At 44.1% G+C, this 20,119-nt stretch overlaps 4 non-coding genes across 4 annotated transcripts; all 4 read right to left on the bottom strand.

Moving 5' to 3' along the window:
* Positions 1 to 4,193: 4,193 nt before the first annotated feature.
* On the bottom strand, positions 4,194 to 4,264 carry trnag-gcc (transfer RNA glycine (anticodon GCC)). The gene has a single exon. It is a non-coding gene; the product is annotated as a tRNA-Gly (tRNA).
* A 3,406-nt stretch (positions 4,265 to 7,670) lies between these two features.
* Positions 7,671 to 7,752, bottom strand: trnas-gcu (transfer RNA serine (anticodon GCU)). The gene has a single exon. It is a non-coding gene; the product is annotated as a tRNA-Ser (tRNA).
* A 3,351-nt stretch (positions 7,753 to 11,103) lies between these two features.
* On the bottom strand, positions 11,104 to 11,177 carry trnat-ugu (transfer RNA threonine (anticodon UGU)). Its single transcript has one exon. It is a non-coding gene; the product is annotated as a tRNA-Thr (tRNA).
* Positions 11,178 to 16,508: 5,331 nt separating this feature from the next.
* Positions 16,509 to 16,579, bottom strand: trnag-ccc (transfer RNA glycine (anticodon CCC)). Its single transcript has one exon. It is a non-coding gene; the product is annotated as a tRNA-Gly (tRNA).
* Between the last annotated feature and the right edge of the window lie 3,540 nt (positions 16,580 to 20,119).

The raw sequence follows: 20,119 nt of genomic DNA, 5'->3' as shown, positions 1-20,119 counted from the left end.
AATTAAGGCAGGCGAAAATGAACCCATTTAAAATCAGTGGGTTAAAGCGTGCAATAAAATAGCAGAAGAGGTAATTCACATGAGCCTGTTCACTGCTGGTACAATTATACAACAGTCATTTGATCTGTAGGTAAAGAAGGATCTGCAGTGTGTTTCCAGAATTCCCTGTTTTATTGATGTCTTTGTGTTAGACACCAGGATAACGAAAGATACTCGACCCTGACCATTCACAGGGTGGGGGCGATCCCGACAGTTACTCTGGGATCACTCCTGCTGCGGAACTCTACCACTGACCCTGCTGAAGGTTGCAGGCTCAGGGAGTGGGGCCTCCAGGAGTGGACTGTAAGAAAGCTGGGTTTCAGTATCCTGACAAATATATGCCGAGGAACCAGAGGAATCCTTACCAAGGAACCGTCTGGGGTTTTACCTGTCAGTGGAGGTCTTGTGGTGAATGAATCCTGACTCCCCGAACTGTCTTACATTTAACTCAGGTCAGGCCAGGATGAATTCAGTTGACAGGAGAATTGGGACAAATATCACCCACAATCAAGGGAGACAAAAGCAGCCATTAGAGAAGCTCAGAGATCTTTGGAAAAGAAGATAGTGCACAATTTTAATAATAGTAAAAGCTTTTCCAGCTGCGTCAGGAGTCAGAAGACCATTAAAGATGGTTTAGGGCCACTGAAAGACAGTTCAGGACAGATTCCCGGGCTATGGCAGAGCTGTTAAATGACTATTTCTCATTCAGCCGACACTCCTGGGGATGATGCTCAGATTCCAGCTGTGGGATGTGCTGTCGACAATAGCATCATAAATATTAAAATAGAAAGGGATGTGATCTTGGATAAAATATGAAATCTCAAAATACTTTGTGCTCCGGGTCCAGATGATATCCACCCCCGGGTGTTTAAAGAGATGGGACGGGTGCTCTGTGAGCCCCTTGCCTGTATCTGCAACTGCTCAATAGAGTCAGGGATTGTTCCCTGAGATTGCAAGGCAGCTCACGTAGTTCCCATTTTCATTAACGGGGACAAATCATAGCCAGGGAATGACAGGCCCATCAGTGTGACCTCGATCAGAGGGAAGATGCTTGAAGGGATCCTAAGAGATGCTATTTATTATCACAGGGAAAAAGAAGCAGCCATTAGAGATACTCAACACGGCTTCCGGGAAAGAAGGTCGTGTCTCAAAAACTTGCTTGAGTTTTTTGAAGAAGTTACCGGATTAGTGGATGAGGGTAATCCGGTTCACATTGTCTGTCTCAGGGGTGCGAAACTCATTTTCTATGGTGGGCCTGATCCGATATCCTGGCACTTGGCCTGGGCCACATTCAACAAAAGTTGTAAACTAGAAATAGATGAAGATGGACTATATTGGTGCTTGCTTGCATTTGGGTTTCATTTACTGCTACTTCGGCTCCCGATACCTGGCACCTCTTAGCTTGAACCATTGCATCAACATTTGGAGTAAATGACTGGGCTGAGGCCTGTCTTGGATAAAAACATGACGACCACTTGTCATTACAGTACTTTGTGCCCCAAACACTAACCGTGGAAGTGAATTTCACAGTCTCACAACTCCCTACGTAAAGAAGTTGCTCTTGATCACTGCTCTATAACAGATAGCAGGGGTTAAGGGTCGTTACTCAGACTGTATAAGGTGGAATGAGGTGTTCCACAAGGGTCGGTTCTGGGACACTGTTCACAATTTACATAAACGATTTGGACTCGGGAATCGGAAGTACAATTTCAAAATTTACGGATGACACCAGATTAGCGGGGCGGGGGGCTGTGGGTGGGTGGGGTGGGGTATAGATAATATTGATGAAGATTGCGACCAAATACAAGAAAACATTAATAAACTGGCAAAATGGGTGTATAATTAGCAAATGAATCTAAATGCAGATGCGGGTGAAGTGGAGCATTTTGGTAGAAAGAACAAGGAGGCCGCATGCTACTTGGACAATAAGAGTCTAAATGTCCTTGGTTCCAAAGAAAACAATCCCAGCCTATCCAATCTTTCATCATAGCTAAAATTCTCAACTCCTGGCAACGTCGTCGTAAATCTCCTCTGTACCCTTTAATATTCTCTCTCTCTCTCTCTCTCTCTGCCATTTGGGTCTCTTTCTCTCTGTCTGTGTAATTGACACAATGTTTATTCAGTGTACTGGGACGTACTGTTCTCCGTGACTGGCCTGTTTGAACAACAACGACACCTTTTGATTGGTGTGATGCTGTCCCAGCCTAATATAAGATATGCAATTTGAGAACCTTTCACTCATTCACCTGACGAAGGGGATAATCTCCGAAAGCTTGTGATTTTAAAATAAAATTGTTGGACTATAACCTGGTGTTGTATGATTCCTTACATTTGTCCATCCCAGTCCATCACCGGCATCTCCACATCATGGCCCTCTCTCGAGCAATCACATCTTTCCCCTAATGTGGTGACCAGAACTATACGCAGTACTCGAGCTGTGGCCTTACTAGTGTTTTATGTAGTTGTCAGATCACCTCCCTGCAATTATATCCTAAGCCTAGGCTAATAAAGGAAAGTATCCCGAATGTCTTCTTAACCACCTTATCTACCTGTCCTGCTACCTTCAGTGATCTGTGGACATGCACTCCAAGGTCCCGCTGTTCGTCTCCACCTCTCCGTATCCTCCCAATAATGTGGTTTCAGAGCAACTAATTCTGGAACGTCTCACTTGATAATACAAGTCATAAGTCGAAACCAATTTGGTGAAGGGAGACTAATATTGGTGACTGGAAATAGTTAGTGTACAACTTGATATTGCTGCACACCGGAATAGAAAACGAGATTGGATGGACAGAAGAGGTCTGACAGGATGGCCGAGCGGTTGTCGGAGGCAGTGAACGTTTACACTGGCTGCACAGTGAGAGCGGCTCGTTGGTCTCGGGATATGATTCTCGCTTCGGGGGTTTTATTGATTGATATGCGAGAGATCCTGGGTTGAAATCGCGGACGAGCCCTACTGTCTCGCTGCTTTCAGTGAAAAGTCTCCAATTGGATTCTGACATCTTTCCAGTGTTGCTGTTGGTAGAATTGAATTACATCCAGAGCATGTTTGAGCTCCAGAGGACAGAGTTCGGAAGTTTCCATGTCACAACACACGTGAAGTAAATAAAATGTCTCAAGATGATGAGGAGATTGAAGCTGACTGTGAATTTATCTCAATTCAGACGGTCTCATTGATATTGGATGATGGGATAGAGAGCCACATATCCAAGTTTGCTGATGACACCAAGATGGGCAGCATTGTAAGCAGAGTAGATAGAGGCATAAAATTACAGAGAGACAGTAATATAATAAATGAATGGGCAAAACTGTGGCAAGTGGATTTGAATTGACGCAAGTGTGAGGTCATCCACTTTGGACCTAAAAAGGATAGATCAGAATACGTTCTAAATAGAGAAAAACTCGAAACTGTGGAGTTCCAAAAGGACATAGGGTCCATGTACATAAATCATTAAATATCATGGACAGGTACAGAAAATAACCGAAAAGGCTAATGGAATGCTGGCCTTTATATCTCGAGGAATGACGACAAGGGGATAGACATTATGCTACAGCTATACAAACCTCTTGTTAGACCACACCTGGAGTACTGTGTTCAGTTCTAGCACCGCATCTTAGGAAGGATATATTGGCCGTGAATGGAGTGCAGCGTAGATTTACTAGAATGATACCTGGACTCCAAGGGTTAAATTACGAGGAGAGATTACATAAACTAGGGCTATATTCCCCGAAATTTAGTAGATTAAGGGCTGATTTGATCGAAGTTTTCAAGATATTAATGAGAACTGATGGGGTTGATGGAGAGAAACCATTTCCGCTGGTTGGGGAGTCCAGGATGGGGGGACACGGCCGAAACATTAGAGTCAGGACTTTCAGGATTGAAGTTAGGAAACACTTCTATCAGCAAAAGGAGGTGGAAGTTTGAAAATCTTTTTCGCAAACGGCAGTTGATGCGAGCTCAATTGTTGATTTTAAAGCTGAGATTGAAATTATTTTGTTCACCAAAGGTGTTAAGAGATATGCGGCTCAGGCCCATATATGGAGTTACGTCACAGATCAGCCATGATCTCATTGAATTGTGGAACAGGCCCGAGGTGCCCAAATGACCCACTCCTGTTCCCAAGTTCCGCATGGTCCAGAATGCAAAAACTTGCTGCATTGGCCGGGAATCGAACCCGGGTCTCCCGCGTGGCAGGCGAGAATTCTACCCCTGAACCACCAATGCTCAGAAAGGATGCCTTGCTTGTTTCCATTTGAAATGATCTCTGAACGAACATGCCGTTTGCTGTTGGGATGGCCGAGTGATTGAAGCGTTGGTCTCAAAATTCCAATGGTGTTTTTCTCCCTCGATTTGAATTCTGCTCGCAGCGTCACTGTTTAAAAATCTCTTCAATGCTGAAATAGAAAAATTGGAGTTAGTTGACCGCATTTATTTCTCGCTCAGCATGACCGATATTTCAGCGTGGCCGGTGCTTTTGATTGGGTGCCCAAACTTCTCTTGAAAGATTTCAAGACCCGAGAAGGAATCTCTCCCAATCTGTAACTTAAATTCTGCTAGTTTACAAGACCTGACATTTATACTCTTTATTTTCTTTTCGTGCATCTCTCCATCTCCCCCTGTCTCTGACTCTTGTCTCTCTGTGTTGTCCCCGATGTAATTCTGAGGCTTCCTTGAACAGCGAAGGCTGATCTAAACTGCAAAACCAGCAGAGAAGGGTAAACAATTAAAAGATTGAGGCGGTTGGACAAGTAAAGGTGGAACCCAGCTGATAAATTCGGAGCTAATGTACCCACATTTATGTCTCTTCGCCCTCATAGTGAATGGAAGCAGCAATTTGAGTGAAGTATACTTATGGTGGAGTGTAAACTATGACGGTGCCGAGACAGACGACAATGTCGTTTCGGAGCAATTCGTTCTGTAAATTGTTACTTGAAAATACAAGTCGTACATTCAAAACTAATTTGATAAAGAGAGGCTAATATTGTCGATGTGAAATAATTCGTGTAAAACCTGATGTTGCTCCACATCGTACATCGTACAAGAAAGCGAGATTGGAGGGACAGAGCGTTCTGAAAGGATGGTGGATCGGCTTCAAGGCAGCGAAATTTTACAGTGGCTGCACGGCTCTGTTGCCAGTTGGTCTTTGGGTCTGATTCTCGCTCAGGGAGTTTCACTGGTTCAAGTGCCGGATCAGCCCCGTTGTGTCCCCATTTTTGGTCAAAAATCACCAATTGGCTTCTCACAGCTTTTCAGCGGTTTTGACTTATCTCCAGCAGAGAATGTTTGAGCGCCAGAGGACAGAATGCAGAGGGTTTGTCCACGCAACACACTGAGACGAAATGAAGACAAGTTTTCTAGAAGTTGTACTGACTGAAGCCGGCAAATTAATTTATCCCAACTCAGGCGATCTCACGGGTACAGAATACAAAAGGTAAAGGATGCTGAATTGGACTGGAACCAAATCCCTGATTTCCCACCGGCAGGCGAAGATACTAACACTGAAATACTAATGCACACACAACTGCAGGCTGCACGTGTAGCGTTGGGTACATGTCCAGAACATGCAGTCTGGCAGAGTTCCCGTGATAACCCTACGCAGTCTGCTCCACTGCCGTGCAGTTCCTGTGGGTTACGTAAGGAGTGGGTCAAGCATAGCCGTGTAATTCAATGGGGGCTTGAAACCACCTCACATCGCCACTGTGAAATGCTAAAATAAATAAGAGCTGTAGTTACCAGGCAGTGTTTACTCCCTCAGAGCATAAAGGATAATCCAGCCCATTGTTCACCTAAAAGATTTCACGACATGAGACTGAATTTATTTTAACCTGTACTTTAAATTCTGCTCAATCACAGAATTTGGAGATTTATACTATTTTTCTTTGCATGCATCTCTCTATCTCTGTCTGTGTTTCTTCTTTCTCTCTATTTCCCCTGATGGACTTATCAGGCTTCCTTGAACGGCCAGGTCTGGAAACCCGGGATGGGACAAGGCTGTCGGATCTTCAGTCCAGTTGCTTTATTTCGACGGGATGAGCTTTGCTGTTTTTCGTCTCCGCTTTCGGAAAATATAAACCCAGATGGAAATTCCCCTCCTCGGGTACGGTCACCTCCCGGTAATGGAAATGAACCCGATCTATCACTCGGTCTTAATATCTGTATTCTCATTGCTTAAGAATAAAATTACGGGGCTACAGCTATTCTCAGGACACATTTTAGAAATTAACACATAACAGACTTATTCGGAAACGTGGGATAAAAGGGCAGGTGATAACCTGGGCACATAATTGGCTAAAGGGAAGGAGGCAGAGAGTAGTGGTGAACGGATGTTTTTCTGACTGGAGAGAAATATGCAGTGTGATCCCCCAGGCGTCGGTATTAGGACTATTGCTTTTCTTGTTTTTATAAGTGACTTGGATGTGGGAATAGGGAGTACGATTTCGAAGTTTGCGGATGATTCAAAACTTGGCAACGGAGCAAATAGTGAGGAAGATAGTAGCAGATTTCAGGAGGACATACACAGACTAGTGAAACGGGAAGTCACGTGACAGATTTAACGCAGATCAGTTTGAAGTGATGCACTTTTGGAAGAAGAACAATTTATGGCTGGTTGCAAGAGCAGAGGGACCTGGGGTGCATATTCACAAAACAGGGCAAGTTGATAAGGCGGTTAAGCAAGCGAATGGGGTACTTCGCTTTGCAAATAGGACATTGAATATAGAAACAAGGAAGTCATACTAAGCCATTACAAATCATTGGTTCGGCTCAGCTGGAATATATTGTACGGTTCTGGGCACCACACTTTAGAATGAAAAGGCATTGAAGAGGATTCAGAGCAGGTTGACCTGGATAATACCAGGGTTGAGGAACTTCAGTTATGTGGAGAGATTGGAGAAGCTGGAATTATTCCACTTACAGCAGAGAAGGTTAAGGAGTGAATCTAATGGATGTATTCAAAGTAACGAGGGGTTTTGAAAGATCAAGTAGGTAGGAATTGGTTCCTCTGGCAAGTGGGTCAGTAACCAGAGGTCATAGATTTAAAATAATTGGCAAAAGAACTACAGGGGAGTTGAGGAGAATTTTAACCGTGAAATTCGGCTTTTCTATTCCCTTATGAATATCGCAGATTATAATGTCCAGGCGGGGTGGGACTGAATGGGGGATAGAGTGCGGAGATTGGAATGGGAGCTCATTAGAATGAACTTGGTCGCATCAATTTTTGTTATTTTTCCTACCAGTTGCCCGAAGCAGGCGGTGAACCTTCTTCTCGAGAGAGGATCGTCATTTCAGTTCAGAAGGAAAAAGGTATCAAGAAAATCGGGTGACACAGACACGGAATGATCCGAGACTGACAGCACATCCCTTTTAAACAGACACAGGCACGGAATGATCCGGACATAAATCATCATTATGGTACATAAGTTTTTCTTACGTTAACCATAAGATTTGCTCCTTTTACAATGACTCCGCTTTTCTCATTGATACTTCGCGACCATTCTCATTTCAACACGTTCGTGGAAGGAACTTTTGCTGATTTCAGCAAACAACGCAAAAACCTCTGCCCGCCGTTTCGAGAAGGATGGGACTTTAACCAGACCTGCTGAATGAGGGAAAGAAGACTTCAACACAAGAACGACGAGGGTGGGATTCGAACCCACGCGTGCAGCGCACAATGGATTAGCAGTCCATCGCCTTAACCTCTCGGCCACCTCGTCACATGAGGAAACCTTCGAAATCCCTTTTATTCAAAATGAAAATACTGGTTATGTTGCCAATCTGAAACAAAAACAGGAAATGTGGATATCCTCAGCAGGTCAGGCAGAATCTTTAGATATAGAAACAGAGTTAAAGTTTCAGGTCGATGACCATCACATGAGTATTACATCACACTCCTGACTTGCGCCTTGCAGATCGTAGAACAGCTTTGGAGAGTCACGAGGTGAGTCACTCACCGCAGAACATCCAGCCTCTGACCTGCTCTGACAGCCACAGTATCGATGTGGCTGGCCCAGTTAAGTTTCTGGTCAATGGTGATCCTCAGGATGTTACTCGGGGGGATTCGGCGATGGTAATGCCTTGGTAATGGTAATCTCCCACAGAAGAGATTTACTGGAAAGATTCCAGGGATGAGGGTCTTTAGTTACATGGATAGATTGGAGAAGCTGAGGTTGTTCTCCTTCGAACAGAGAAGGTTGCGAGGAGATTTGATAGAAGTATTCAAAATCATGAAAAGTGTAGATAGAGAGAAACTGATCCCGTTGGCGGAAGGGTCAAGGACCAGAGCACATAGATCTCAGGTCTTTGGCAAAAGAACCAAAGTTGAAGGAAAAACATTTTTTACACAGCGAGTGGTTATGATGTGGAATACACTGCCCGAGGGGGTCTTGGAGGCAGATTCATTCATGGCCTTCAAAAGGGAACTGGATAAGTATTTGAAAGGAAAAAATACAGGGCTACAGGGAAAGGGCGGGGGAGTGGGTCTTGCTGGATTGCTCTTGCAGAGAGCCGGCACGGACTCAATGTGCCGAATGGCCTCTTTCCGTGCTGTAACATTTCTATGATTCTATTCTATTTGTAGGAGACGATGCTAAACGACCGGAGCGTGACGTCAATCGACCTGGTCATGTACATTCCCTGATAATAAATCCTAGTGTGAGGGAAAGAAGGAATACGTAATTATTGTACATATTTTTAATCTTATGCTGACCACTAGAGATACTCGGTTTCCCAGGGGGCCATTGTGCACTTTGATTGATACTTCACCGAGATCACACTTTACACTCCCAACACCTCCGTGCAAGAAACAGTTCGGGTGCTAATTTGACTTTGCTGATTTGAGCAAACAGATGTTCGCCAGCAATGCGGAAAGGCACTTCTTAGAAAAGAAGGATTTTTGGTGAAGAGACCAAACTGAACAGCGCCAGCAAATTCTTACAGCGGTGGAATTCGAAACCTTGTAATTCAGAGATCAAATCTAACATTTTCGAAAACGAAGCCACTGTCCCACATGGCAATCGATTCGTTGCGGCTGAAAGATGTCATAGAGCTGAAACGTTACCTCTGGCTCTTTCTCCACAGGCGCTGCCTGACCTGCTGAGTGTTTTCAGCATTTTCTGGTTTCATTTTTATGATTTCAGAATGGATGTTTTCCTGAAAACACCCAATTTGACCAAAGGACGCACCTCGCACTTTACTTTCCCCACGCGCTTTAAAGTCTGTCGTTTCTGAACAAAATCCCCTCCGCGCCGGACATTCAAAGGACCTTTCGCTCACGGCCAACCTCCTGTCATCGACACTTTTTCGCCACTGCCGCTCTTTGCATTTCTCCTCATTCCTATTCAATCGTACATTTCCACAGACCTGTTAAAATCAAGTGGAACATTTCCGATCTTCCTGCACCGCCCAGATTGCCAAAAGTGCACATTTCAGACGTCATTCGCAGCGATGTAGCGCCGCCCGTCTCTCCCGCACATCACCTGCTCGGGGAAAAGCGCCAACGACCATGGAAACAAAACCCAGTTCTTCAGTTAACATCCCCCGTGTCACAAGATACCCCATGGAAATTTCACGGAGAAGTATGCCGCTGTCCTTCCGATTGCCAGCCCTGCTTTCTTCGTTCTTGTCTCTGGAGCAGTCTCGCAGGTGGGAATGTTTCAAGGCACAAATGAACATTGGTGCGAACGGGACATGTGCCCCCGAGTAACAGCGGTCGAAGTGGAGCAAACTTAAAGACATAAGAATGTGAAAGTGAGTGTTAGAGTCGGTAAGGCCGCAGTAAAGTCTCAATGAAATGGACCATGATTGTGGAAGGAAAAAAATCTGGAAGAAGCGGCGGGTCTGAATTTTGGATCTTTCAGCAGAGACACATGAGAGAACAAAGACAGGATACAGACAAAGGTGTTGGAGGCAGAAAGAAAAAGAACGAATTAAGAGGAATGAAAAGAGAGTGAAAGAAAGGATGGGATAGAAGGCGATGAAAGAAAGAAAGAAAGAAAGAAAGAGGGGAGAGAGAAAGACAACCGTGCAATACTCACCCGGCAAACGGGCGCTGCTCCCAATCGGGTGCACTTCGCCCCACTGACCCTCGTCCCATTCACAACATCCTACAATACACTTTCAATACCTGTGCAGTGAAACAGAGAATTTCAAGGTATAAAGACACTCACACACCGTCCTACAATACACTTTCAATACCTGTGCAGTGAGACAGCGAGTTTCAAGGTATAGAGACACTCACACACCGTCCTACGATACACTTTCAATACATGTGCAGTGAGACAGCGAGTTTAAAGGTATAGAGACACTCACACACCGTCCTACGATACACTTTCAATACATGTGCAGTGAGACAGCGAGTTTAAAAGTATAGAGACACTCACCTTTTTGTTCAAAAGTAGCACATCCCAGGAATATTAGAGACCGAGGGTCAGTTTCCCTCTCCTGATGTAGCTAAGGCTTGTCAGTCAAGAGTCCCCTCCTCCCAGTATTGGCTGTGGAGGAAGTACAGTGTAGATTTAATGGAATACCTTCAGCCTGACCGAGGTTATTCTGACTGGCCAGTAATTACTCGATCTATCCCTTTCTCCCTTTTTAAACAACGGTACATCTTTAGCAGTCCTCCAATCCTCCGGCATCACACCTGTAACCAGGGAGGATTAGAAAATGATGGTCAGAGCATCCGTTATTTCCTTTCTTGCTTCAATTAACAACCTGGGATATATTTCATCCGGGCCTGGTGATTCAGGTGGAATGATTTGGGTACTTTCTATTTTCTGTTTGCAAAAGTTTGCACCGCAGGTCAAGATCACAAGTCTCGGTCAAAATTAGGACCACTTCTGGGTTTAAACCTCAAATCGTGAATTATACCACAACCCCAACGAGCCCAAAAACAAATAAATTAACGTGTTACAGACACATTCTATGAGAGGTCTGTCTGTACAATGAAAGGGCGTTTTTGATCAGTCATTCTGATATCCGTTTCCTCCTGAAGCTTGAACAAACACAAATTCCACACTCTTATTTTGTCGTTTAATTCCACAAATTAGGTGAAAATAATAAATTATGGAAGGCACTGCTGGGAGTTGAACCCAGGATCTCCTGTTTACAAGACAGATGCTTTAACCAACTAAGCCACAGCGCCACTTGATACCATTGCTCGCCCACCTCCTCTCACTAATATCTATCAGCGACACGTTACTGTCTGTTTGGGGTTCAGACCGTTTTATCTTTGTCTATTTCGCTTGTCCGTTTACCTGTGCATCCCAATTTCGCCTGCATTTCTCTCTGTGTTCAACTTTGTGTATCCCTCAGTGCGTTGATACACGGATGATTATGTGTGCTTGTGTTTGTTACATTAAATAAATTAGGGGTTCAGACAATTCTCGCTCTGACATTGGACAACTATTGACCCAAACTTTGCAGCGAAGTGTTGTTTATTATGGTGCCGAAACTAAAAAATCGGAAGAGGTCCAAAAAGGGAAAAGGAGATAAACTTGTGAGGGAAAATATTGACAACAATCAAGGTTTTTACACGTATATTAAGAGAAAGAAGGGTGACTAAGAGGAACGTGGGCCCCTTAAAGACAGATGGAGGTGATATTGTAATTGAAAATCAGGAAATGCCAGAGTTGCTAAATATTTACTTTTCATCGTTCTTCACAGAAATGGATGGGGCTAACATACCAGAGACACGAGGAAAACTGAAAATAAATCAAGGGGATTCGTATAAGTAAAATAATGGTAATGGAGAAAATAATGAGACGAAAGATAGACAAATCTCCAGGACCTGATGGTTACCATCCCAGGGGACGAAGAGGAATAGGCGAGGAAATGGTACATGTTTTAGTCATGATCGTTCAAAAGTCTCTTGATTCAGGAATTGTTCCTTTGATTGAAACATTGTCAATCTCACTCCATTATTTAGGATGGGTAGGAGAGATAAAGTTAGAAATTAAAGACCCATTAGTCTGAAGTCTGTTGTGGGGGAGTTACCAGTAACCGTTATTAGGGAAATAATGACTGAACACTTGGATAAATATGAAGTCATCAGCGAGAGCCAGCATGGATTTGTAAAGGGTAAGTCAAGTCTAACAAAACTAGTTGAACTTTTTGAAGGTGTATCTAACGTGGTAGATAATGGAGTTTCCTTGGGTGTTATATAATATTCACTTCCAGATGCATTCGATAAGGTACCACATAAGAAGCTGTGAACAACAATGAGAGTGCGTAGAATTTAAGGCAACCTAATGAAATGGGTTCGGAGTTGGTTAGAAGGTGGGAGACAGAGAGCCAGAATAATAAGGTATGTACTCAAATTGGCAGGATGCGATCAGTGCTGGGGCATTAGCTTTTGACTATATGTATAAATAACGTAGGTGAAGGAATAGGAAGCCGTATCGCCACGTTTGTCGCTAGCATCAAATTAGATATCACAGTGAGTAGCGTTCCCGGGTGTATAAGGTTGTGGTGCAATCGGTCAGCCTGCGGTAATTAGAGGAATCTAGAAATACCCAGGTTATGAATTCGAGTCGCACCTTGGAGAGACAAACCTTCCAATCCGAGCATTTTGACCGGAGTTCAAGGTGCAACTGGCATGTTCCATAACGCATCTACTTCTTAGTGTTCCTATGTAGGCACTTGTGGGTTCTTGAGTTCCTCTGGCCGACCGTCTTGCAAAAGCAGGTGCGAGTTCACTTGTTTATAAGGGAAGAGGGGGCGATTAGCGACAGCTGATAAAGCAAAGCGGCCTAGACGAGGTCCTTAAATCTAAAGAACCAAACACACAAATCTTCTTTTCGTTGAGTGGATATTCGTCGATTGGAAGTTTCGTGTGAGGAAAATTTGGAAGGGAAATCTGCTGCCTGGTGTCACTGTGTAACGGGTGAAACTATTCAGTTTACAGATGTTAATACGCTGAAAGGTCGAGAGGTTATTTCCAACTCCCGTGTGGGACAAGTTTAGCTTTTGAGCCACTATATAAAGTGTTATTTTAATTGGTGCTAACGATTGACAAGACATTTGGCACAAACAAACAGAATTGTAAACTCACGAGTTCACTGTCCATGTTTCTCACATCATGTTCAACAGAAACAAGGAATCCCCTCAACACGTCACTGAGAATTTTCAAAAAGGGATCCTCATCATGGTTCGACGTCAACGAGGGATAATTCATAGTGCAGGAATCTGCATAACGGAAACTTTTCTAATCGCGAGTCCGGGTAGCTCAATCGGGAGAACATCGGACTTTTAAACCCGATAATGATCTGAAGGTTCAAAGTCTGGTTCAGGCTGTAAATTTTGAAACAGCTGGCAAGTTCTGTCTTTGCAGCGGAGCAACAACTGCGGGACAGACGAGGCCTGCGATGTGCTGTCAAAGCTTCGGTGGTATCCTGTTTCCCAGGGATGGACAGAAATGCGCTTTCTTCGGCGGCATTCGCTTCTTTCCGCCAGCAACGTATGATTGGAGAGAGCAGGGCCGGACAGGCGGCCTGAATGTTGTTGCTGTCGTGGCTTCACTCAATCCGGGAGCTGGGGAACATCGAACATCGAAAAACTGATGGATGCAGTGCTGTTTAGAACTGCAGTTATTAACCGGGGCAGCGCTGCAGGATTCTTTAATGATCTCTCACAAAACAACTGAAAGCAGTCGCAATGTGCAGCTTTGAGAGGGGCTTTCTGCACCGTTAGGGCAGGAAACGGGAGTGAGGGAGAGACACTGTCGGTAACTCTGTAATGCTTGAGTTTGTGTAGAACTGTACAGAGCTTCGATGAGGTGTTGTGTTTTTTTCATATTTAACTACAGAGTGAATTCTTGCTTCATTTATATTCACTAATTGTTGGTGGATAACGTTTTCAAAATGTTTCCGCTCGGTTTCGAACCGGAGTTATTTAGTGTGTTCGGCGTGCGTGATAATTACTGCACGACGAAAAGTTCACTGTGTAAATGCATATTGGCATAACTCAGATGATAGCTGCCGTCTACAAATGCTCTCAGTGCGAGAGGCGGGTCAGATTCCCGTTCAGGGAATTAAGTTTTACAAAATAGTTTATTGTATTAATTTCGCAAAACTCATTAAACTCTGTAAAAAAGACGAATACTCGTTCTAATCGCCATTAATCAACCAGCAACATTCTGTTTCAGACTGAAGGAAATCCTAACATTTTTTTAATCATTCATGGGATGTCAGCGTCGGTGGAAAGTCCAGCACTTATTGCCCAATCCTAATTGACCTTGAGAAGATGGAGGTGATCCGTCTTCTTGAACCGCTGCAGTCCGTGTGGTGAAGGTTCTCCCACGGTGCTGTTAGGAAGGGAGTTCCAGGATTTTGACCCAGCGACGATGAAGGAACGGCGATATATTTCCAAGTAACGATGGTGTGTGACTTGGAGGGGGCCGTGCAGGTTGCGGTGTTCTTATGTGCCTTCTGCCCTTGTCCTTCCAGGTGGTAGAGGTCGCGGGTTTGGGAGGTGCATCTTGTGGATGGTACACACTGCAGCCACGGTGCGCTGGTGGTGGAGGGAGTGAATGTTTAAGGTGGTGGATGATGTGCCAATCAAGTGGGCTGCTTTTTCCTGGGTTGTGTCGAGCCTCCTGAGTGTTGTTGGAGCTGCACTCATCCAGGCAAGTGGAGAGCATTCCATCACACTCCTGACTTATGCCTTGTCGATGTTAGAAAGGTTTCGGGGAGTCACGAGTCTCCAGTGCAATCACATCTTTCCTGTAATGTGATGACCACAACTGCACGCAGTACTCAAGTTGTGGCCTAACTAATGTTATGTACAGTTCTAGCATAATCTCACTGCTATTGCAGTCTATGCCTCGGCTAATTAAGGAAAGTATCCGGTATGCCTTTTAACCACCTTATCTACCTGTCCATCTACCTTCAGCGATCTGTGGACATGCACTTCAAACGTCCCTGTGTTGATCTACACCTCTCAGTATCCTCCCAAGCATGGTAGTTTCAGAGCAACTAATTCTGAAACGTCTTACTTGATAATACAGGTCGTACAGTCAAAACCATTTGGTAAAGGGAGACTAATATTAGTGACTTAAAATAGTAAGTGCACAAGTTGATATTGCTGTACACCAGAATAGAAAACGAGATGGGATGGACAGAAACGGTCTGAAAGTTGGCTGCTCGGCTGTGGGAGGCAGCGGACATTTATCCTGGCTGTCTCACAGCCAGTGGTTTGTTTTTCTCGGGGTTTGATTCTCACTTGGGGGATTATATTGATTAATGATACGAACGGCCCCGGGTTCGAATCCACGACGAACCTGACAACCACAAGGCTTTTTGTGAAAAGTCACCAATTGGCTTCTGATACCTTTTCAGTGTTGCTGTTGGTCGAATTGAATTATATCGAGAGCATTTTTAAGATCCAGAGGAGAGAGTGCGGAACTTTCCAAGGCGAAACGCATGTGAAGTAAATAAATGTCTCAAGCTGATGAGGAGATTGAAGCTCGATGTGAATTTACCTTCAGGCGGCCTCATTGACATTGGATGACAGGATAGAACGCCACATATCCAAGTTAGCCGATAACCCCAAGATGGGCAGCATTGTACGCAGTGCAGATGGAAGAACAATATTACAGAGACATTAATATAATAAATGAATGGGCAAAACTGACAAATGGATTTCAATTTAGTCCAGTGTGAGGTCATCCACTTTGGACCTGAGGAGGATATTTCAGAATACTTTCTAAATGATGAAATGCTCGAAACTGTGGAGGTCCAAAGGGACTCAGGGGTCCAGCTACATAGATCATTAGAAGGTCATGGACAGGTGCAGAAAATAATCAAAAAGGTTAATGTAATGCTGGCCTTTTTTATTTAGAGGAATAGAATACTAGAGAATAGACATTATGCTACAGCTAATCAAAGCTCTGGTTTGACAACACCTGGAGTACTGTGTTCAGTTCTGGGCACCGCACCTGAGGAAGGATATATTGACGGTGGAGGGAGTGCAGTGTTGATTTACTACAATGATACCTGGACTCCAAGGGTTAAATTCCAACGAGAGATTACACAAACTCGGGTTGTTTTCCCTGGAATTTGGTAGGTTAAGGGCTGATTTTGTCGAAGTTTTCAAGATATTAAGGGGAATTGTTGTGGTAGTTCGAAAGAAACTATTTCTGCTCGTTGGGTGCCTGGGACGAGGGGACATCGCTTAAACATTAGAGTCAGCAATTTCAGGAATGAAGTTGGGAAACACTTCCACAAGCAAAGGGAGGTAGAAGTTTGGAACTCTCTTTCGCAAACAGCAGTTGATGCGAGCTTAATTGTTAATTTTAAACCTGAGATTGATAGGTTTTTTTGAACCAAAGGAATTGAGGTATATGATGCTCAGGCGGTTTTATGGAGGGAGGTCACAGAACAGCCATAATCTCATTGAATTGCGGAACAGTCTCGAGGTGCAAAATGGCCGACTCCAGTTCCCAAGTTGCTCATTGGTGCAGAATGCAAAACGATCCTGCATTGGCCGGGAATCGAACCCGAGTCCCTCGCGTGGGAGGCGAGAATTCTACCACTGAACCACCAATGCTCGTACATCTGCTATCTGCAAATGTCCACTTAGGTCTCTTCGCTCTCATAGTGAATGAAAGCAGCAATTTGAGTAAAGTTTGCTGATGGTCGAGTGTGCGTTGTGACGATATCGAGACAGTCGACAATATTCAGCGCAGTTGATTCTGCAAATTGTTGCTTGATATTACAAGTCGTACATTCAAAACGATTTTGATAAAGACACTCTAATATTGTTGATTTGAAATAATTGGTGTAGAACCTGATATTGCTCGACATCGTATTTGGTACAAGAAAGAGAGATTGGATGGACACAGCGTTCTGAAAGGATGGCGGATCGGGTATATGGGAGCGGAATTTTACCCTGGCTGAACATCTCCGTTGCCTTTGGGTCTGATTTTTGCTCAGGGAGTTTCATTGGTTCAAACCGGATGAGCCCCGTTGTGTCCCCATTTTTAATCAAAAATCACCAATTGGTTTCTCACATCTTTTCAGCGGTGTCGAAGGCAGGCTTGACTTATCTCCAGCAGAGCATGTTTGAACACCAGAGGACAGAATGCAAAGGGTTTGTCCACTTAACACACGGAGACGAAATTAAGATAATCTTTCAAGAAGTTTTACAGATTGAAGCCGGCACGTGAATTTATCCCAATTCAGTCGATCTCATGTGCGCAGAATGAAAAGGTAAAGAATGCTGCATTGGCCTGGAACCAAACCCCTGGTTTCCCACCGGCAGACGAGGGTTCCACCACTGAACCGCTAATGCACACACAGCTGCAGGTTGCACGTGTAGCGTGTGATATATGTCTTGAATATGCAGTCTGCAAAGCTCCTGTGCAGCCTGCTTTTACAGCCGCGCGGTACCTGTGGGTTAACGAGCGAATAAGATAAGGCATAGACTTTGAAATTCACTGTGCTTTCGAAACCAACTGACAATCATGGTGCAAAATGCTCAAATAAATAAGAGCTGTAATTACCAGGCAGTGCTTCTCTCAGAGATAAAGAGATAATCCAGCCAAATGTTTACCTATAAGATTTCACGATATGGGCTTTAATTTAAGTTGCACCTTAAATTCAGTTTGATCACCGAATGTGGAGATTTATACTATTATTTTCTTTGCGTGCTTCTCTCTATCTCTGTCTGCATTTCTTCTCTCTCTGTGTTTTCCCCTAATGGACTTATCAGGCTTCCTTGAACGGCCAGGTCTGGATGGGATATGGCTGTCGGATCTTCAGTCAAATGTTGTATTTCGACGGGATGATCTTTGCGATTTTCCGTCTCTGTTTTCGGAAAATATAAACCCAGATGGGATTCCCCCTCCTCAGGTCCCGTCACCTGCGGGTAATGGGAATGAGCCTGATCTATCACTCGGTCTTAATATCTGTATTCTCATTGCTTAAGAATAAGATAACGGGGTTACAGTTATTTTCAGGTCACATTTTAGAAATTAACACATGACAGATTTATTCGAAAACTAGAAGCACGTGGGGTTAAAGGACCAGTGGTAATGCGGGCACGTAATTGGCTGAGGGATAGGAGACAGAGAGTAGTGGTGAACGGATGTTTTTCTGACTGGAGGGAAACATGCAGTGGGATCCCCCAGGGGTCGGTATTAGGACTATTGCTTTTCTAGTTACGTATAAATGACTTGGATGTGGGAATAGGGAGTACAATTTCGAAGTTTGCGGATGTTACAAAACTTGACAAAGTAGTAAATAGTGAGGAAGATAGTAGCAGACTTCAAGAGGACATGGACAGAATGGTGAAATGGGCAGTCACGTGACAGATTTAATGCAGATCAGTGTGAAGTGATGCACTTTTGGAAGACGAACATGGAGAGGCAGTATAATCTAAATGGAACAATTTATGGGGGTGGGGGTGTGGGGTGGGGTGGGATGCAAGAGTAAAGGGACCTGGGCGTGCATGTTTTGAAATCAGGGCAAGTTGATAAGGCGGTTTACAAATCATAAAGGATACTTTGCTTTGCAAATAGGGGCATTGAATACAAAAAAAAGGAAGTCATACTAATCCTTACAAATTTGTGTTTAGGCCTCAGCTGGAGTATATTGTACGGTTCTGGGCACCACACTTTAGGATGAAAAGGCATTGAAGAGGATTCAGAGCAGGTTGGCCTGGATGATACCAGGGATGAGGGAATTCAGTTATTTGGAGAGATTGGAGAAGCTGGGATTATTCTCCTTACAGCAGAGTTGGTTAACCGGAGACCTAATAGAGATATTCAAAATAATGAGGGGTTTTGAAAGTACAAGTAGGGAGAAACTGTTTCCTCCGGCAAGTGGGTCGGTAAACAGAGATCATAGATTTAAAATAATTGGGAAAAGAACTAGAGCGGAATTGAGGAGAATTTTTCCACACGGAGGGTTTGTTAAGATCAGGAACTCACTTCCTGAAAGGGTGGTGGAAGCAGATTCCACAGGATCATTCAAAAGGCAATTGGACATGTCCATGAAGAGAACTAATTTGCAGGGAAAAATCTGGGGTGTGGGTCTAATTGGACAGTTCTTCGAAAGATCCAGCACAGGTACCACGGCGGAATGGCCTCCTTCTGTGCTGTAAGCTTCTGTGATTCTATGATTACCTCCTGAATCATTACAATTGACGCTATTCAGTGTTGAGGAACCAAGAAAATTATTAACGTGATATTCGTCATCTCCATTCCCTTACCAATATCGCAGATTATAATGTACAGGCGGGGGTGGGACTGAATGTGGGATAGAGTGCGGAGATTGGAATGGAAGCCCAGCAGAATGAACATGGTCTCATCAGTTTTGTTAATTTTCCTACCAGTTGCCCGAAGCAGGCGGTGAATCTTCTTCTCGAGAGAGGATCGTCATTTCAGTTCAGAAGGAAAAAGGTATCAAGAAAATCGGGTGACACAGACACGGAATGATCTGGGACTTACGGCACATCCCTTTGAAACAGACACAAACACGGAATAATCTGGGACTTACGGCACATCCCTTTTAAACAGACACAGACACGGAATGATCCGGGATATAAATCACAATTGTGGTCGATTCGTTTCTCTTCCGCTGATCACAAGATCAACTCTTTTTACCAGGACACCGCTGTCCGTTTGATACGTCGCGATCTCCCAATCTCTGCACCTTCGTGGAAGGAACTGTTGCTGATTGCAGCAAACAACCCAAAAAGCTCGGTCTGCCGTTTCGGGAAGCACGGGACTCACATCCACACCTTCTGGATGGAGTGAATGAGAAAAACAAGACTTGAACACAATAACGACGAGTATGGATTCGAACCCACGCGTGCGAAACACAATGGATTAATAATCCGTTGCCTTAACCTCTCGGCCACCGCATCACAAGAGTAGCACTCCGAAAGTCCTTTTATTCAAAATGAAAATACTGGCTAACTTGCCAATCTGAAATAATAACAGTCGATGCTGGAAATCGTCAGCAGGTCAGACAGAATCTTTAGATACAGAAACAGAGTTAATGTTTCAGTTCGATGATCTTTCGTCTGAGCTGAGTCAGAATAAAAGCGCTTTCATTTTCTTTTTTTGAATGCAAAGCCCTGGAC

This window comes from Heptranchias perlo, chromosome 20 (assembly GCF_035084215.1).
Source record: "Heptranchias perlo isolate sHepPer1 chromosome 20, sHepPer1.hap1, whole genome shotgun sequence".
NCBI classification, from domain to species: Eukaryota; Metazoa; Chordata; class Chondrichthyes; order Hexanchiformes; family Hexanchidae; genus Heptranchias; species Heptranchias perlo.
The sequence above is the reverse complement of the archived record's forward strand: the minus strand, read 5'-3'. Positions and strand labels throughout refer to the sequence as shown.